Genomic DNA, 18,478 nt, shown 5'->3' on the forward strand with positions numbered 1-18,478 from the left:
TATGTGGTAGTTCCATGCTGTCGTGGTCGGACATTAGTCTTACTACAGAGTGGCACCATCCCTAGTGCGCAAGTATTTTACGAAGTGCGGTACCAATAAAACACGCCTATAGTGCTTCATTTACTTTAAAAGATTAAGAATTGGAGGAGTCAAACTTGTGACATCATATACGAAGAAAAGTTATAACTTAACAATTCATTCATAAATTACAATGAAAATTGAAGGTAGCTGATCTCTTGCCTGTGACTAAGCAATATGCCTTTATCTGCCGTAGCCCTTGAAAATGGACAAATTAACACGAAAAATAAAGTTCTTCAACCTCAAGTTTCACCCTTTACCGTTGATTATTCCTAAGGCCCAAATTGTGGTAAGATCCTCGATTGCAACATGAATTTTGAACAGAGTTTCACAAAAATAGAATTAACATGAGAGTGCTAGCCATTTGCTGAATTTTGTAGTATTCAACCACTTATCCCTTCCCGATAAAAACAGCGAACGATGGACGGACTAAGTTTTCTTTTATTTCCCTATTTAATTTAGTATTATGATTCTGTGTGTCATGAAACTGAGGGAGTCAAAATTTTTCAGCTTTTGTTAGAGTTCTACATTTATTACAGGAAATAATAAGAATAAAAAACCGAAAGTCGGTTATTTCAAAAACCTGTTATTTTGAGTGGTTTAACGCTGCGCTTAAACTGGCTTTGAAAAAAAAAGTGATATAACTGAAAACCCGTTTTTTCAGCAATAACCTCCATTCCTAACCAACGGTCTCTGGCTGCTCGTTACAGAGTAATAACGTAATTATGACGTGGTCGATTTGTTACCGCAGTCGCCATTGTTTCTGTGAAAACACCCTGACAACAATGAAGACGCCTGCAATATGCTACAACGAAAACTTGCAACACAATATAACGGCCCCCGACCGGAAAAGTACACTGACGATGTTATCGTCGGTGCGAGAACAGCTCGGCATAGCATCATAGTTTCAGTCGTCCATTGCATTTAGTGAACCCATACACGAGGTGCGTATTGGCCAACTCTTCGTCAGTAAACCTATCAATATTACTGCTGCATATCACTGTTAACTTACGGCTTAACACTGCCCCCCCAGTACCGAATCCAAACTTCAGGGCAACCTGTTAAAGAGGGCATTACGACATCTACAGCTACATGATTACTCTGTAGTTCACAGTTAAGTGCCTGGTATAGCGTTCTTCGAACCGCCTTCAGACCTTTTGTCAATTGTTCCACCGTCTCGGATGTCTTATTTTCTTAAGATGATCATTTCCCCCTATGTAAGTTGGCAACAATAAAATATTTTCTGGAACTGAGGAGAAAGCTGGCGATTAATATTTTGTGGAAAGATCTCATCCCAACGAAAAACGCCTTTGTTTTAATAATTGCCACCCCAACTAGCTTATGATATATATGACAATCTCTCCTCTATTACGCGATAATACAAAACGAGCTGCATTTCTTTGGATTTCTTCGATGTCCTCCGTCAATCCTATCTGGTGAGGTCCCCATAATCCATAGCAATACTCTAGTGCACGACGGACCAGCGCAGTGTAGCCAATCTCTTTAGTAGGCCTATTGCATCTTCTGACTGTTCTGCCAGTAAAACTTAGCCCTTGGTTAGCCTTCCCCACGACATTACGTATGTGATCGTTCCAGTTTAAGCTGTTTGTAATTTTAATTCCTAGGTATTTTGTTGAACTGTCCGCCCCGATATCTGAGTGATAAGCCGGCACGGTAGTTCAGCGTGTTCAGTCAGAGAGGCGCTGGCCCTCTGTAATAAAAAAACTGAGTTAAGGAATCAATTATCAACTTGAACGGATGTCCTATGACGTCCGCCCAGACCAAACGCAACGAACATTATCGAACAAAATAAAAAATAAGAGGTCAGCGCGACAGAATGTCAATCCTAAGGGCCCGGGTTCGATTCCCGGCTGGGTCGAAGATTTTCTCCACTCAGGGACTGGGTGTTGTGTTGTCCTAATCATCAACATTTCATACCCATCGACGCGGAAGTCGCCGAAGTGGCGTCAAATCGAAAGACTTGTATCCGGTGAACGGTCTACCCGACGGGGGGCCCTTTTCACACGACATTTACATTTACATTTTAGTTGAACTGACGGCTTTTAGATTTGTGTGATTTATCGTGAAACCGAAATTTCACGGTTTTGTGGTAGCATTCATGTGAATAAACTCACACTTTTCCTTCAATCATCGTCAGTTTCCACTTTCCTCACCATATAGATCTTGCCTGTTGTCAGCAAAAGGTACCTTGAGAGAATGGAAACAAGAGAAACATAGTATACCGTCGACAATTGCACTGTCGTGCACTATTTTCAGTTCGACACAGATGTAAAACTAATTGGGACACGAAATCACATTAAGTACAATAACTGTGTAATAATACGCCGGAGATCGTGAGTCCCTTATACCAATATTCTCAGAAGTTATCTCTGAACAACCACTGAAAATTTGTCGTTGGAGTTCTGGTTCACTCTGTATATCCAATAATGACTGCAGTTTCGCCACTGAGAACTCGCAGGCCGAAAGTGACGGAACTACATGATTACGAAACGCTTCGGTGTAGAGTTTGCGGAAACACACAAGTATGTGAGAGGTTGTGTTTGGCAAAGAAGAGGGTCCGCGCCCTTGCGGATTTTCCAGCTCGTCCGCGCTAGCGACGGGATGAAAGGTGAACAGGTTTGGCGGCGAACGTCGTAGAAAACAGGAAGTCTCCGTAGCTAGCGGCTGCAGAAAGCTTCCCTCGCGCATAACGAATCACTGCAGATACGCATCTGCAGTGGCCCGCACACTGTGGACGGAAAAAGAAGTTCAGCACGGCTACATCTGTCGGTCACTGACCCTCGCGATCCACAACACTAGACTGAATACACTCTGGAAAGCACGTTAGGCGATTTCAATTTGCGTGTTCCGGACAAGGATAACCCTACCGCTATCCACCGACAACACTGTAGTGCTAAGAAAGTTGCCCGGAATAGTATTAGGTCGCAAGGTGCAAGCAGTCGGATTGAGATGGGATAGAAGGCCTCTGGAAACGAACTTAGTCGTGCTTCTATATGGTGCGAAAAGTGGCAATTGACCCTCAATAAAGAAAAGTGCGAAGTTATTCACATGAGTACTAAAAGAAATCTCCTAAATTTCGATTGCGCGATAAGTCAGACAAATCTGAAGGCTGTAAATTCAACTAAATACTTAGGGATTACAATTACAAATACCCTAAATTGGAACGATCACATAGATAATATTGTGGGGAGAGCAAACCAAAGACTGCGATTCATTGGCAGAACACTTAGAAGGTGCAACAGGTCTACCAAAGAGACTGCTTACACTACGCTTGTCCACCCTATTCTGGAGTACTGCTGTGCGGAGTGGGATCCGCATCAGGTGGGACTGACGGATGACATCGAAAAAGTACAAAGAAGAGCAGCTAGTTTTGTATTATCGCGAAATAGGGGAGATAGTGTCACAGGCATGATACGTGAATTGGAGTGGCAATCATTAAAACAAAGGCGTTTTTCGTTGCGACGGGATCTTCTCATGAAATCTCAATCACCAGTTTTCTCCTCCGATTGCGAAAACATTCTGTTGGTACCCACCTACATAGGGAGAAATGATCACCATAAAATAAGAGGAATCAGGGCTCAAAAAATGGTTCAAATGGCTCTGAGCATTATGGGACTTAACTGCTGAGGTCCCCTAGAACTTAGAACTACTTAAACCTAACTAACATAAGGACATCACACACATCCATGCCCGAGGCAGGATTCGAACCTGCGACCGTAGCAGTCCCGCGGTTCCGGACTTAAAACATCTGCTCACAGTTTTACTTATCTGTCGTTAAGGAGATATCAGGCACCTAGTTTCAATTTGATGGTATTCTGCACATTCCTTGCATTATAAGTTGGCGTATTATCTTTCTGAGAGACCGTATCCCAACATTTTGACGATTCGATGACTGATGTAGATATTCCGCCAGTACGAGCTGCGTGTGTCCCTGACTACAGGGATTTGTGGCATCAAGAAGTCTGACCCACTCGTGAACCTATCAACCTATGGTATACCAACACGTTAACTTGACACTTACGAAGGTCAAAATTGGGCAATGAATGGCTGCTTCTCACAAGGGTAGCAAGAAGAAATAATTTATTTTCAATGAACACATTTTAGCCAAGGGCAAAATCTAACAACAAACAAAAGTGTCAAAACATAATAAGCAACACTTGAATGAAGCTAGGAAAATATTCAGCAGTGTCAAATCAACCACAGAGGTACACGCTTGTGATATACAGAGTATTAGGGGTGTAAGTGCAGATATTTCTATTGATGACTGAAGTCAGTCTACTAAACAATATTACATCGGTATTTACTTCATTTGCAGACTAAAAATTATTGCTGTTTTTACGTTTGTTAATAACTCAAAATACGTGTGGCAAAGCAAGCCATTAATGAAACTACCTGGCAGATTAAAACTGTGTGCCGGAGCGAGACTCGAAGTCGGGACCTATGCCTTTCGTGGGCAAGTGCTCTACCAAATGAGCTACCCAAGCACGACTCACGCTCCGTCCTCACAGCTGTACTTCTGCCAGTATCTCGTCTCCTAGCTTCCAAACTTTACATAAAATCTCCTGCGAACATTGCAGAACTAGCACTCCTGAAAGAAAGGATATTGCGGAGACATGGCTTAGCCACAGCCTGGGGGATGTTTCTAGAATGAGATTTTCACTCTGCAGCGGAGTGTGGACTGATATTAAACTTCCTGGCAGATTAAAACTGCGGGCCGGACCGATACTCGAACTCGGGACCTGGCGAGGAATGACTGCCAGTCAGACACACGCTCGGTGCACGTAGTATCAGTGAGTGTGTAGAATTGGGCCAGAGGCTCACCTCGGGCGTTTCTGAAATTGCGCCACTTGTCGGATTTTCGAGGAGTGCTGTCTTAAATAAGTGGCAAAACCAGGGTGAAACCACGTCCAGACTTATATGACTTGAAAGCTACCAGGTCCGTATCTTCTAGTACCTGCTATTAAAAATCGTGAAAAGTTTCCTTCCATTGACTTGGTACTAATTTATTAAATCTCTCCTCTAGTCGCCATTCCTGAAGTACAAAAACTTGTGACTAAACTGACCTCACCAGCGGTTACAACAACAACAACAACAACAACAACAACAACGTATACTAAGGAATTTCTTGGAAATGTGGTGTCAGTCTCCCCGCGTCATCTTTATCACTTTTATCTTACATAGAGACTTCGCAGAGAATTTCTTATTAGATGCTTTGGAGCAGGAATCGATCTGCCATTGTTGTTGTTGTTGTTGTCTTCAGTCCTGAGACTGGTTTGATGCAGCTCTCCATGCTACTCTATCCTGTGCAAGCTGCTTCATCTCCCAGTACCTACTGCAACCTACATCCTTCTGAATCTGCTTAGTGTACTCATCTCTCGGTCTCCCTCTACGATTTTTACCCTCCACGCTGCCCTCCAATGCTAAATTTGTGATCCCTTGATGCCTCAAAACATGTCCTACCAACCGATCCCTTCTTCTAGTCAAGTTGTGCCACAAACTTCTCTTCTCCCCAATCCTATTCAATACCTCCTCATTAGTTACGTGATCTATCCACCTTATCTTCAGTATTCTTCTGTAGCACCACATTTCGAAAGCTTCTATTCTCTTCTTGTCCAAACTAGTTATCGTCCATGTTTCACTTCCATACATGGCTACACTCCAAACAAATACTTTCAGAAACGACTACCTGATACATAAATCTATATTCGATGTTAACAAATTTCTCTTCTTCAGAAACGCTTTCCTTGCCATTGCCAGTCTACATTTTATATCCTCTCTACTTCGACCATCATCAGTTATTTTACTTCCTAAATAGCAAAACTCCTTTACTACTTTAAGTGTCTCATTTCCTAATCTAATTCCCTCAGCATCACCCGACTTAATTTGACTACATTCCATTATCCTCGTTTTACTTTTGTTGATGTTCATCTTATATCCTCCTTTCAAGACACTGTCCATTCCGTTCAACTGCTCTTCCAAGTCCTTTGCCGTCTCTGACAGAATTACAATGTCATCGGCGAACCTCAAAGTTTTTACTTCGTCTCCATGAATTTTAATACCTACTCCAAATTTTTCTTTTGTTTCCTTTACTGCTTGCTCAATATACAGATTGAATAACATCGGGGAGAGGCTACAACCCTGTCTCACTCCTTTCCCAACCACTGCTTCCCTTTCATGCCCCTCGACTCTTATTACTGCCATCTGGTTTCTGTACAAATTATAAATAGCCTTTCGCTCCCTGTATTTTACCCCTGCCACCTTTAGAATTTGAAAAAGAGTATTCCAGTCAACATTGTCAAAAGCTTTCTCTAAGTCTACAAATGCTAGAAACGTAGGTTTGCCTTTTCTTAATCTTTCTTCTAAGATAAGTCGTAAGGTCAGTATTGCCTCACGTGTTCCAACATTTCTACGGAATCCAAACTGATCCTCCCCGAGGTCTGCATCTACCAGTTTTTCCATTCGTCTGTAAAGAATTCGTGTTAGTATTTTGCAGCCGTGGCTTATTAAACTGATAGTTCGGTAATTTTCACATCTGTCAGCACCTGCTTTCTTTGGGATTGGAATTATTATATTCTTCTTGAAGTCTGAGGGTATTTCGCCTGTCTCATACATCTTGCTCACCAGCTGGTAGAGTTTTGTCATGATTGGCTCTCCCAAGGCCGTCAGTAGTTCTAATGGAATGTTGTCTACTCCGGGGGCCTTGTTTCGACTCAGGTCTTTCAGTGCTCTGTCAAACTCTTCACGCAGTATCATATCTCCCATTTCGTCTTCATCTACATCCTCTTCTATTTCCATAATATTGTCCTCAAGTACATCGCCCTTGTATAAACCTTCTATATACTCCTTCCACCTTTCTGCCTTCCCTTCTTTGCTTAGAACTGGGCTGCCATCTGAGCTCTTGATATTCATACACGTGGTTCTCTTCTCTCCAAAGGTCTCTTTAATTTTCCTGTAGGCAGTATCTATCTTACCCCTAGTGAGATAAGCTTCTACATCCTTACATTTGTCCTCTAGCCATCCCTGTTTAGCCATTTTGCACTTCCTGTCGATCTCATTTTTGAGACGTTTGTATTCCTTTTTGCCTGCTTCATTTACTGCATTTTTATATTTTCTCCTTCCATCAATTAAATTCAATATTTCTTCTGTTACCCAAGGATTTCTAGCAGCCCTCGTCTTTGTACCTACTTTATCCTCTGCTGCCTTCACTACTACATCCCTCAGAGCTACCCATTCTTCTTCTACTGTATTTCTTTCCCCTATTCCTGTCAATTGTTCCCTTATGCTCTCTCTGAAACTCTGTACAACCTCTGGTTCTTTCAGTTTATCCAGGTCCCATCTCCTTAATTTCCCACATTTTTGCAGTTTCTTCAGTTTTAATCTACAGGTCATAACCAATAGATTGTGGTCAGAGTCCACATCTGCCCCTGGAAATGTCTTACAACTTAAAACCTGGTTCCTAAATTCTGTTTTACCATTATATAATCTATCTGATACCTTTTAGTATCTCCAGGGTTCTTCCACGTATACAACCTTCTTTCATGATTCTTAAACCAAGTGTTAGCTATGATTAAGTTGTGCTCTGTGCAAAATTCTACTAGGCGGCTTCCTCTTTCATTTCTTAGCCCCAATCCATATTCACCTACTATGTTTCCTTCTCTCCCTTTTCCTACACTCGAATTCCAGTCACCCATTACTATTAAATTTTCGTCTCCCTCCACTATCTGAATAATTTCTTTTATTTCATCATACATTTCTTCAATTTCTTCATCATCTGCAGAGCTAGTTGGCATATAAACTTGTACTACTGTAGTAGGTGTGGGCTTCGTATCTATCTTGGCCACAATAATGCGTTCACTATGCTGTTTGTAGTAGCTTACCCGCATTCCTATTTTCCTATTCATTATTAAACCTACTCCTGCATTACCCCTATTTGATTTTGTGTTTATAACCCTGTAGTCACCTGACCAGAAGTCTTGTTCCTCCTGCCACCGAACTTCACTAATTCCCACTATATCTAACTTTAACCTATCCATTTCCCTTTTTAAATTTTCTAACCTACCTGCCCGATTAAGGGATCTGACATTCCACGCTCCGATCCGAAGAACGCCAGTTTTCTTTCTCCTGATAACGACATCCTCCTGAGTAGTCCCCGCCCGGAGATCCGAATGGGGGACTATTTTACCTCCGGAATATTTTACCCAAGAGGATGCCATCATCATTTAATCATACAGTAAAGCTGCATGTCCTCGGGAAAAATTACGGCTGTAGTTTCCCCTTGCTTTCAGCCGTTCGCAGTACCAGCACAGCAAGGCCGTTTTGGTTAATGTTGCAAGGCCAGATCAGTCAATCATCCAGACTGTTGCCCCTGCAACTACTGAAAAGGCTGCTGCCCCTCTTCAGGAACCACACGTTTGTCTGGCCTCTCAACAGATACCCCTCCGTTGTGGTTGCACCTACGGTACGGCCATCTGTATCGCTGAGGCACGCAAGCCTCCCCACCAACGGCGATTGTAGCAATCTGATTTTTGTTGTTTGTTCTTTGCAATGAGCTCGATATTGTCACAAATTATGACACTTAAACAAAGGCTATTTGATGAGTTATGTCGTTTTAACACAGTATTCCTCGACTACGACATAAAATTAGTGTCAAAAATATTTGCCTTTGACAGTGCGATGGCCTGCTTGAGGCTAGGTGCAGTCTCTGTGTTAAACGTGGCAGGTCGCTGCAGCTTAGGTACCGGTTTGAGTCCCCACCGCTGGCGGTGATATTTCCGCTCGGCGCAAAAATGCGGATACGCCTTCCTCCGGAGCGAAAGTAAAGCTGTCGTTCTCGCGTGCCGTGCGACGCCAGTGTAATTAGCGAGTCCACTTGTTACCCTTCTCAGTGTGACCCGCCCGTGAACCAAAACATGCAATTTTCAAATGTTTGTTTAGGTATGACGAGAGTTTCAATGATCTCTCGAGAAAAATCTGATATTTTATACTACGCGCATGTTGCTGCGTTATACGAAATTAAACACAAATTGTTAAAATATGAAGTTTCATATTGTAACCTATGTGCCTTAGAATACGATCACAAATGAGACTATTTTAAGCCCATTTTTACATAATTATACAATCCGATAACGATTTTCATTACTCAACTATTATTAAATACTTTTAAAAAAATTTGTCCACGTTCTACCTGGACTGAAGTACAGCAACTTTAGCAAAATATTGTTACGAACTACGCGTCTGCCCGGCTAGCTCAGTCGGTAGAGCATGAGACTCTTAATCTCAGGGTCGTGGGTTCGAGCCCCACGCTGGGCGAATATTTTTAATTCTTGTCGTCTCATTTTGAAGTCATGATGATACTATAGACTATCATCTGTTCAGTAAAAACAACACTAATTCATAAGGGAACCGTTTTAAAAATTTTAATTTCCATCGAAATACAAAATGCACATACATTATACATGCACTAACGAACGGAAGATTTCTGGCGTTTGTTTGACTGCTGTGTGCTTAACTGGAATCAATTTTATCCCCGGATACAGTGTAGTGCGGCATCATCCAGTCAACGACAGACATGGACTGCAATAAGTGTGTCGTGGCTACAAATTGTTATTCTGCCGTATTTGCTGGCATCGTGTCTGATAATAGGTAAGCTACAATTTATTATATAGTTTTTTCATTGATGCTGAAGGTATGGCATCGAGGTGATCAGGCAAGGCAACCATACAACTTACTTTTTATGACAGACATTCTGTTTAATTTAAATACAAACATGTATACATATTATAAAACTGGATGTACGTATATATTTGTGTGTGTGTGTGTGTGTGTTCAACATCTCCTCCTAAACCACTGGACCGATTTTACCAAAACTTGGTACGCATATCACTTACTGTCTGGAAGTCATCGCTGTGGAGGTAAGAACCACCGCTCTATCAAAAGAGGGGGGAGAGAGGTGAAAGCTCAGTATATGCAACGACACGCGAATATCCATAACTAGGTCACCCAGTATTTGAGAAAGAGAGCACTTCATTCCTTTAAACAAACTTTACACATAATTTTAAGTCTTTACAAAATTTTTACTCGTTGTCGATCCCTCAAATTGATGAAAGGAAAAAAATCTTTATCATTTACTACATTTTGGCTGCTCATGCAGTGAAACTGCAGCATGAAGCATTATGTTTTAATTTATTATTTCTTACTACTACCTGTATTCGCGACGCAGTTTGCAGACAGTATTCACATATACCTCGGATTGTACCAGTAAAATTATATCACTGTACGACACGTAGTTCAGGACATATGACGTCATAAGCAGTGAGATGTGTGAAAAGCTGCCATGTCATGCATGAAGTTTTAATTTATTACTTCTTTACTACTAACCCTATTAATAATAGATTTCGCAGGCAGTAGCCGCATATACCACTGAAATACCTGCAAAATTATGTCATTGCTACAGCACACATTTCAGGAGATATGATGTCACAAATATTGAACTGCGTGAAAATGAAACTGCAGGACGAAATAAAAAAAGGTGAAATATGTCTACAAATACGTGTGAAACATGTTAAATACAGGTGAAATATATTTGACATGTGCGTACGCAGGCAAAGCCACGGGTAAAAAGTTCAGAAAGAGAAAGAGGAAAGAGAGAGAGAATGAGAGAGAGAGAGAGAGAGAGAGAGAGAGAGAGAGAGAGAGAGAGAGAGAGAGAGAGAGAGCGGGGGGTGGGGGTGAGGGGGGGAAGATATGGGCAGAGAAGTCAGAGAAGGGAAAGAGGAAAAGGTTGAAAACGACAGGGGGAGCAATAGATAGGCCCAGAGAGGTGGGAAGAGGAGATGATTAGAGAGCGGGGGCTGAGGTAATTGGCAGAGAAAGGGTGGAGGGGATGAGCGACAGAGAAAGGAAAGAGTAGGAAACAAACAGTGAGAATTGAAGGAGGAGGTAGACAGAGAGAGGGAGGAGGAGAAATTGGACAGGGAGGGTGTGAAACTTGAGATGGACAGAGAGCGGAAAGGATGAGACGGTCGAATAGAAGATTGGAATAAATACAGGGTACTCAGCTAGTAATTTACTGATATAGACAATAAATCCTGTTAGAACCATCTCGCCAAAAGCCTGCAGCGTACCTTGCGGTATAGTGTGCATAATTATGCTCATATTCACACACGAGTACTTTGACGAAACTATTTATGTTAATGAAAACATCCCCCCAAGAAATAGTTCTGTCATTTTTAAATTATTCTTAAATGGGTATTCTTAGTATGTCTTTGACAGCAGTATTATCTTAAGAAAAATCACTGCTGTTACTCTGGTCTTATTAAATTTAATTCCTACTCGCCCTTGACAAGTGTAAGTTTTGTCCGTGGTATTAAAAGAATAGTTATATTCTCACTTTTTCCGTAGTAGAGTACCACATCACCTTCATGAAACGAAATAACTCACCTTTATTTACTTTAATGTGTATGAACAACATCTACCAGCGAGCAAAAATTTTTAGTGCTGAAGGGCAGTTGCCGGCCGCTGTGGGCGACCGGTCCTAGGTGCTTCAGTCCGGAACCGCGCTGCTGCTACGGTCGCAGGTTCGAATCCTGCCTCGGGCATGGCTGTGTGTGATGTCCTTAGGTTAGTTAGGTTTAAGTAGTTCTAAGTCTAGGGGACTGATGACCTCAGATGTTAAGTCCCATAGCGCTCAGAGCCATTTGAACCATTTGATGGGCAGTTTTTTATATTCAAGAGAGTCTTACTCCCAGCTGACCTTGTATTGAAGGAAAACACTATATCGTCAACGCCAATTCCATATCCTGCTGCACTTTCCATTTTGTGATCAACATACGTGTGAGCAAGTGCAAATGATATATGCGATGTGACAAATGTGGATGAAAGAACGCCAGAAATCGGCCAGCTGGAGCATAGAACTTAACGAATACACATCCAGGACCACACGCATGAGTTAACAACGCTGGAAATCATAAGTAACGATAAGTGCACATTACGAAATTTGTGCTACGAAAGTTGATTCTAACCTAAAAATAAAAAATAAAACACAACAAAATGTAACACAGCAGCAAGTTATATCTACCATATAATACGTTTATTGTATGTATAAAAGGAAACATGTATTACAGACCACTGCTGATGCTTCCCAAATAAAAGAAGGGAAACGCGTATGGCAAGAAACAAACTGCCTCCAATTACTTGTATAGACGGTACATACCTCCACGGAAATCTAAATGAATTTTTCAATACTTTCTCCAAAAAGTTTTGAAGAAGAGAAACGTGTATGCGGAGTTTATTTCAGACGCAGAAACCCGAACGAAAACGACGTGTGGCCGCCTGCCGCACTCGGCTGAAATGCAAAACGCGGACAATTCCTTTCCGGAAAACACCATCATGAGTGACGAGACATTATGTTATTAATACGAGGCTGCCACAAAACGACGAATGCAGAAATTCACATGAAAGGTTAAGGCCTTGATGACATAACCGACATTCAAATCAATGTGACGCGCGAGCTGATTAATATTTCAAAGAAGGATTTTTCTGACTGTTTGACATGGTTGTATGAATGTTCAGTGCGTTGGACTTCGGTGGGAGGGGGGAGACTATCTAGAACATCTGAAGCTTTAAAACTGCTGTCATAACTTTTCAGTTTCTTTTTTTCTTTTTTTTTTTTATTAATCCAGCCTCGAAACTTCTTGGACTGAAGGGGTATGTCTGGGACTGACAGACTCATACAAGAGTCCCTATGCCCTCGACTTCGGTGACGGATGAAAATCAACGGCACACCAGGAGAAAATAAACGAATTTTTTTCCTGTAAACCTAAAGTCAAACATGTCTGTAGCTGCATCGCGTGGTACCCAGGTCAGCGGCGATTCCCCGTAATGGATATGCAGCTTAAAACTGTTTACGGATTTAACATTCAACAGAACAAACCAATAGGTTTTTTCCTCCAAACTTACAGACCATGACTGAGTCAACTGCTGTGTGTAGCAATGTGCTGACGCAGTGGGGAGAGAAGGGTCATAAGGACGCTTGCGCATAGTCGCAGAACACGTCGATACATAGCGATGATGGCAGGGTACAACTATCTCTAAAACCCCATTAGGCGATGGATCCCGCTTGCCAACAAAACTCTGTTTACTAAAGAGGCTATGAATATACAAAATGTTCAAATGTGTGAGAATTCCTAAGGGACCAAACTGCTTAGGTCATCGGCCCCTACACTTACACACTACTTAAACTAACTTATGTTAAGAATAACACACACACTCATGTCCGAGGGATGACTCGAACCTCCGGTGGGCGGGGCCTCGCAGTCCGTGACGTCACGCCTCAAACCGCGCTGCCACTCCACGCAGCACTATGAATAACAAGAACAAACTTATAAGAAAGATCATAGGTGAAATCCTATCCAGTTCTTCCCCAGATGTCAGAGATCGACAGCTATCGTTGGTTAGTTCTTCCAGAACTGTCGATCGTGCGGGATTTTAGAAGTTACTAAGAACTGAGCTAGAATTTCATTCACTGTTGGGAACGGTATATTTTTAATTGGCAGCTTCGTTCATTTATATGAATGTGATTTTTCAAACCCATTCGGAAATTTTTGAGGAATGTCTAATGAGCTAACAGTTGTCATCTGACTCGAGGAAGGGAAGTGCAGAAGTTTGCTATGGTCAGCTTGAAGGGCTCAGAGTCAATGAAAATATTTATTGTTGATCCAGTAACAGAAAACCAGTCCGTGGCATTGCGCCACACTTCTTCCTCATTGAATATAAAGTTGAAGGTATGAAATCTGAGTGAGCACCTTTTGGTATGATGAGGGTATTATCCTCCTTACATTTCTGGAATGGAGCAGTGTCTTCAACAGGAAGTAGTAAATAGATACAACAGCTGTTCAGAGACACATTTACGAGAGCAAAATCTCATAACAATCTCAGTGCACTCCAAATTCAACATTACAATGGGCGACCATACTTCTCTTCGGCGACAAATGAGGTGGTCGCTGGACTGTGCTGATCCGTAGTCATACATCCCGGATATGGTGTCTTCAGACTTTTCCCTGTTTGATTTCGTGAAGAACAGGATTCGATGAGAACAATTTGATGGCAGAGACGAGGTGAAAGTGACTTTGAAGATGTGCACACTGCAGCCCTTACCTGAATCAAATTGCTCTGAGCACTATGGAACTCAACATCAGAGGTCATCAGTCCCCTAGAACGTAGAACTACTTAAACCTAACTAACCTAAGGACATCACACGCATACATGCCTGAGGTAGGATTCGAACCTGCGACCGTAGCTGTCGCGCGGTTCCAGACTGAAGCTCCTAGAACAGCTCGGCCACACCGGCCGGCCTTACCTGAATCTTCTTTTAATTTTCAGAGAAGAATTTTGACTTGGGTTCAAATATTTTTCAAATGTATAACTGTTTATAGAGGCTATGCTGAGCAGAGGGAAGTGTTGTTCCCAGTATATTTGTAATTTAAACGAACCATATCAGAGAATAACGGAGTTCGATCACTTTTGCATTGCTTTCGGTTCTGCCTTCGAACAAGGGGCGGGGAACGGTTACCAAATAACTCAAGTCTGCGATAACAAGGACCCAGTTTTGCGGGGCGTACATATACGATGGGCGTTCAATAAATAATGCGACACGCGTTATTTTCTGAAAGTAGGTTGGTTTTATGCAGGATTCCAATATGCCACATTATTCCCCAAACTGTTGGCTACAAAACCCTAGTTTTCAACACAATCTCCATTCCATGCGTCGGCGTCACGCAACATTATTGGGAGGGCTCTTATTCCCGCATGGTATCACTCTACGTCGGAACCAACGTCTTGCTGCATCAATAACCTCCCACCTCCCCATCATTCATGTACTGCTTCCCGCGGAGTGCATCCTTCACTGAGCCAAACGGGTGGAAGTCGGAAGGTACGAGATCCGGATTGTAGGGTGGATGAGCAAGAACAGTCCAGTGAAGTTTTGTGAGCTCCTCTCGGCTACGCTGGCTTGTGTGAGGCCTTGCTTTGTTATGGAGAATGAGAAGTTCGTTTGTATTGTTGTGGCGACGAACACAAGTCGTTTCTTCAGTTTCCTGAGGGTTGCACAATACACTTCAGGGTAGATCGTTGCCCTATGAGGGAGGACATCAAACAGAATAGCCCGTCAGAGTTACAGAAGACCGTCGCCATGACTTTACCGGCCGAGGGTGCGCCTTGAACTCTTTTGAGGAGAGATGGTGTGGTGTTACTCCATGGATTACCGTTTTGTTTCCGGTTGGAAGTGACGAACCCATGTTTTACAGCGTGTGACGATGTTCGACAAAAAAATTTCGCGATCAGTCTTATAATGCGCAAGCAATTCCGCGCAGATGCTCGTTCGTTGCTCCTTATGGACTGCTGTTAGGCGGCGACGAATCCACTTTTGAGTACCCTACTGGTGGACGAGTGTGTCAGTACTTCCAAGAGAGATGTCCAGTTATGCTGCGAGGTGTTCGATTGTGATCCGTCGATCACCCCCAATGAGTGTGTCCACACGCTCCAACATTGCAGGAGAGAGCTGCGTGCGACCGGTCGGCACTTGGGAGATCGGACATGTTTGCACCATCTTGTTGCGATGATGACACACACCTCGCTCATCGACTCACCATGCTTTTGTTCAATGCTAGGTCCTCGTAGACATTCTGGAAGCGCCTATGAATACCTGCGATGCGCTGGTTTTCCGCCAAAAGAAACACTCTGTTTGGAACGCACCTCCGTTACAGATGCCATTTTGAAGGCTATGTATTGTGCTACCACCTGTCGCATCTTCATGGAACTATAGGGCCTGAAGCGGGAATATTCCACGACTTCCCACGGGAAATTCTGCTTTTTTGCAACATAAATTGTCCAATAAAGAAAATGTGTTGCATTACTTACTGAACACCCCTCTTGGTTGTTGGCCCTAAGACGGGTTTCATGCATCTCTCCACACAACTCCATCTAGTGCAAGTCTGTCCACACAGAAACAGACACCCACTAAAACCCGCTTACCGTAATCAAACCTTGATCTCATGTTATAATTTTATCCCCGGCCCCCTCTGTCCTCCTTTACCAAATCAACTAATCTTTGCTGCCTCCGAGTTTGTTTTGCCCATCTATCCCTTCTTTTAGTCAAGTTCATTCCCAGTCCGATTCACTATCTCCCCATTAGTTATCCGATCTGCCCGTGTAACCCCCAGCTGTCTTTTGTGGCATCACATTTTAAATGCATCCATTCTTTCATGTCTGAACTGCATATCATCCACTTTTTGCTTCTCTACAATGCCACACTCCAGAAAATTTGTAATACTTCAATTTGTAACACACAAATTTATATTCCATGTTGACAAACTTCTCTTGTTCAGAAACGCTCTACATGCTGTAGTCAGTCTGCACTTTGTACTCTTTTTACTTCGACCATCGTCAGTTATTTTGCTGCCCACGTAGCCAACTCATTTACTACTTTCAGCGTTTCATTACCTAACTTAACCCTTCAGCATCGCTTGATTTAATTTGTCTGTGTTCCATTACCCTTCTTTTCCTTTTGTTGGCATTCATCTCATAAGCTCTTTTCCAGACATAGTCCGTTCCGTCAATATACCTTTCAGGAATTACCACGTTATCTGCCAACCTAGAAGTTTTAATCTCTTTTGCCTGAACAGTATTTTCATTTCTTTCTCATTGGTTTCCTTCAGCGCTTGCTCAGTGTACAGATTGAGTGTGTGTGTCAGAACTACGGGATCCCGTATGAGCACAGACACTGCAAGCCAGAGACCGGAACCGGTCAAGGGGCGGCTGTGGCTGTCTAATCTGGTGGTGTTGCAGCCGGTAGCCAGCAGCGAGGCAGCGAGCTGTGGACAGGGGCGCGGGCGTTTCTCCCGAGGTGAGAGTGGCCGCCGTTAAGATGGGAGGAAACAAGGTTAAGGCGTCAAGCTGCTAGCGCTGTGCGCGCCCTAATCCTGCTGCCAACATAGCTCCAAATACCGCCGTAAACGACCTGTTTCCTAACAACGAAATCTCTCACACGGAGGCAACATATCAGCGTGTAACACATGAGCGAATGGACCTTCGTTGCAACTTCCCGGCAGGTTAAAAGGATATGCTGAAACAGGACTCGAATCCGGAATCTTGCGTTTCGTGGAAAATGCTCTTACAACCACTTTTTTTTTTCTTGGCCCCCTTCTACATTTTCAGCTCGTCCTTATGTTCCTTCTCAGCCTGGTTTCGAAGCCTTTGATGTTCTCTGTAATTGTAAAATAGAAGTTTAAATTCTTCATTCTTGAGACTGATATTAGAAAATCATCTTTTCTGATCAAAAGACTTAACATCCTTAAGACAAAGTAAATCACGCACTTCTTGGAATTTCTTTTATTTTTTCATTTTGTAACTTCTGCCGAAATTAGAGTTTAGCTGGGACAACACAGCTTTTTATAAACACGGTACCGTTCTCACTTCCCGCGCACTGGTTCCCGGGTTCGATTCCCGGCGGGGTCAGGGATTTTCCTGCCTCGTGATGACTGGGTGTTGTGTGATGTCCTTAGGTTAGTTAGGTTTAAATAGTTCTAAGTTCTAGGGGACTGATGACCATAGGTGTTAAGTCCCATAGTGCTCAGAGCCATTTGAACCATTTTTTTCATAAACAAATTATTTTTACCAAACTGAGTAAAATAAATACGTACTTCTTGGCATCTCCCTTAACTGTAGTGTACAAACCAAAACTTATTACTTCCTTATGGAAAAAAAGTTTTGAACTAAAGCTTTGTATTTTGGACTCTCTTGAAGATTATGGGGCTCTTCCATCATAAACTGTACATGCTCATCTGTACTCGCATTTCTGGTCGAAGTCGCAAATATGCGAACTGGCCGATAATCCAAGTGTAGCTATTGTGTTTCACTTCAGAAAAAAAAATCCAGTGTGGCTGAAGTATATCTCATCTCAGCAGATTAGGGTGTGTGCCAAAGCGTCGACAATATGAGATTGATTGCAATACGGACTCTGTTTCAGTTTAATCCTGTGTAATTTTTCCCCCTTTAGGACCTCTTTATTTAATGTGTCATACCATATCGGTACTACTTACGACTGAAGAATGTGGTTGTTAATATTTCTCCACAGTTTTATTTTTTTATTTTTTTAAGTTGGCCTCTGAATGTTTTTCTTCCACAGGCTTTGGTCTGTGGTATCTTGTGAGTTGGCAACAGATGTTTAGTGTTAAGTTGTTGTCGATTATCTTGAATATAGCGGAATAGTTCTATAGTTGGCATGGTGATTTTAAACTTATTTGCGCTCGATACGGTCAACTGAGCTGTCCTAGCACGTCTCACGACCCGACCTCTCAGCTTCAATTCCACCAATACCTCTCTC

General features: G+C 42.5%; 1 protein-coding gene and 1 non-coding gene across 3 annotated transcripts in view; one reads left to right on the plus strand and one right to left on the minus strand.

Annotated features, from left to right (window-relative positions):
* The window catches only part of LOC126297752 (pancreatic triacylglycerol lipase-like), a 456,502-nt gene that overhangs the window by 195,719 nt on the left and 242,305 nt on the right, over window positions 1-18,478 (minus strand). The window lies entirely within an intron of this gene.
* On the plus strand, window positions 9,336-9,408 carry Trnak-cuu (transfer RNA lysine (anticodon CUU)). The gene has a single exon. It is a non-coding gene; the product is annotated as a tRNA-Lys (tRNA).

Source organism: Schistocerca gregaria, chromosome X, assembly GCF_023897955.1.
Source record: "Schistocerca gregaria isolate iqSchGreg1 chromosome X, iqSchGreg1.2, whole genome shotgun sequence".
In the NCBI taxonomy this organism is placed as follows: Eukaryota; Metazoa; Arthropoda; class Insecta; order Orthoptera; family Acrididae; genus Schistocerca; species Schistocerca gregaria.